The sequence below is a fragment of the Alexandromys fortis genome, unplaced genomic scaffold, assembly GCF_014885135.2.
Source record: "Alexandromys fortis isolate MF-2015 unplaced genomic scaffold, M_Fortis_MF-2015_v1.1 scaffold_72, whole genome shotgun sequence".
NCBI classification, from domain to species: Eukaryota; Metazoa; Chordata; class Mammalia; order Rodentia; family Cricetidae; genus Alexandromys; species Alexandromys fortis.
Window position 1 is genome coordinate 5538365 of NW_026067969.1, and position 2208 is coordinate 5540572.

General features: G+C 42.2%; 1 protein-coding gene across 4 annotated transcripts in view; it reads left to right on the top strand.

Moving 5' to 3' along the window:
• The window catches only part of Gle1 (GLE1 RNA export mediator), a 57954-nt gene that overhangs the window by 31021 nt on the left and 24725 nt on the right, over positions 1-2208 (top strand). The gene's annotated exons all lie outside the window — the stretch shown is intronic.

Genomic DNA, 2208 nt, shown 5'->3' on the forward strand with positions numbered 1-2208 from the left:
TTTTTTTTTTCTGTTTTTCCTCTTCAAACAGAGATAGTTGGTTCTAGTAGTACAGGCCTGTAATCCCAGCTGGTTGAGGCTGGGGGGGGGGGATCATAAATTCAAGGACAGCATGCATAAAGTGCAATGCACTGAGACCTTACCTCAAAAGGAGAAAGTCAGAAGACACCTGGGAATGCAGCTAGTGGAACTCTTACAGACACATGCTAGGCCTAACTCTCCTCAGTAGCATAGAAAAGAAGAAAGGATTATTTGTTTACTCTTTTTGGAGAGGTTCAAATGATTTTATTGAGAACCTGTGAGATAGGAGAGCTGGGAAAGGTGCTAAAGAAGTAAGTGCTGGGGGCTGGAGAGATGGCTCAGTGGTTGAGAGCATTGCCTGCTCTTCCAGAGGTCCTGAGTTCAATTCCCAGCAACCGCATGGTGGCTCACAACCATCTGTAACGAGGTTTGGTGCCCTCTCCTGGCCTGCAGGCAAAATATTGTGTACATAATTTTTGTTAAAAAATATTTATTTATTTATTTATTATGTATGCAATATTCTGTCTGTGTGTGTATGTCTGCAGGCCAGAAGAGGGCACCAGACCTCATTCCAGATGGTTGTGAGCCACCATGTGGTTGCCGGGAATTGAACTCAGGACCTTTGGAAGAGCAGGCAGTGCTCTTAACCTCTGAGCCATCTCTCCAGCCCCCCATAATTTTTTTTTTAAAGAGGGATCACATGCCAAAATCACTCACCAATTCTTAACCTCTATTTATCTGTCTGTCTATTTATTTATTTGCCTTTTTTTGAGACAGAGTTTCTTTGTGTAACCTTGACTGTCCTGGAACTAGCTCTGTAGACGAGGTTGGCCTCCAACTTACAAAGATTTGCTATTTTTATTTTTTTATAGTGTTGGGGGTTGAAGGCCTCTACCACTGAGCAACTGATACTAATTTGTTTGCTTTATTGAATTAGTGGGCCACTGTGTAGCCCAGGCTGACCTTAAATTCATCCTAGCCTGATGGGTGTTCTTGATTTTAGACATGTGCCACAACACTTGGTGTCCGAGTATTTTTTTTAAGGATTTTATTTATGCGTATATACATGTACCTGTATTTATGTGACTATATGAGTGTATGTCCAGGTGCCTATGGAAACCAGAAGATGGCATTGATCCCTTGGAATTTGTGAGCTGTTTCATGTGGGTATAAGGACTCTGGTCCTCAGGATTGACTAGCAGTTGCTCTTAACCACTGAACCATCTCTCAGCCTCCTGATTCATTTTTAATAAGCTATGTATTAATAATAAATTATTTAGAATGCTTTTTTTTCCCCTTCGTGGGGGAGTGGTTTGGAGCCCTGACTGTGGACCACGTTGGACTCACTCACAGAGGACTCATTCCGCCCTGCCTCTGCCACCCAAGTGCTGGAATTAAAGGCATGCACCACCACTGCCTGGCTAAGATTTATTTATTTTTGTTTTGTGTGTATGAATGTTTTGCCTTTGTGTACGTATGTGCACTACACGTGTACTTGGTGCCCACAGAGACCAGATAAGAGCATTGTTGTACCTCGAATTGAAATTACAAGGAGTTGTGATCCACTATGTGGATGCGGGAACCAGAGAGGTCTAATCTTTTCCAAGAGTAGCAACTCTTATTTTTAGGATTTTTTTCAAGGATTTTCATTTGTGTAACTGCTGGACTGCAATCTCTCCAGTCCCACTACTAAGTATTTTAAGTAATATCTACAGATAACCTTGTTTAATATGTTTGAGGATCACATTGCCATGTGTTTAGCCAGACAGTGGAATCTCTTTCTACTTGTATAGCGGTGTGACCTTAGCAAACAATCTTTCCGTGTCTATTTCTTTACTCATTAAATAGAGACAGTAGTAGTTTCTACTTCACAGTGTGATTGTGACCACTAACATAGTTAATCCATAGCTCAGTGCTTAGAATAGTTCTAGCTCATATGCCATGTTCAATAAGCCATTGAGACCTGTCTTTTATTCTCAGAACTACAGGTAAAGGTACAAGACAGTACCATGCAGTGGTATCAGCAGCTTCAGGATGCTTCTGCCAAATGTGTGTTGGCCTTTGAGGGCCTGACCAGCAGCAAGGACAGTCAGGTAGGGAAGAGCTGGGTGGCAGAAATTCTGGCAGTGTACCCTACAGCCTGACCTCCTAAAAGAAAGTATTTGGTGTGTCATGTTCCCTCATTCG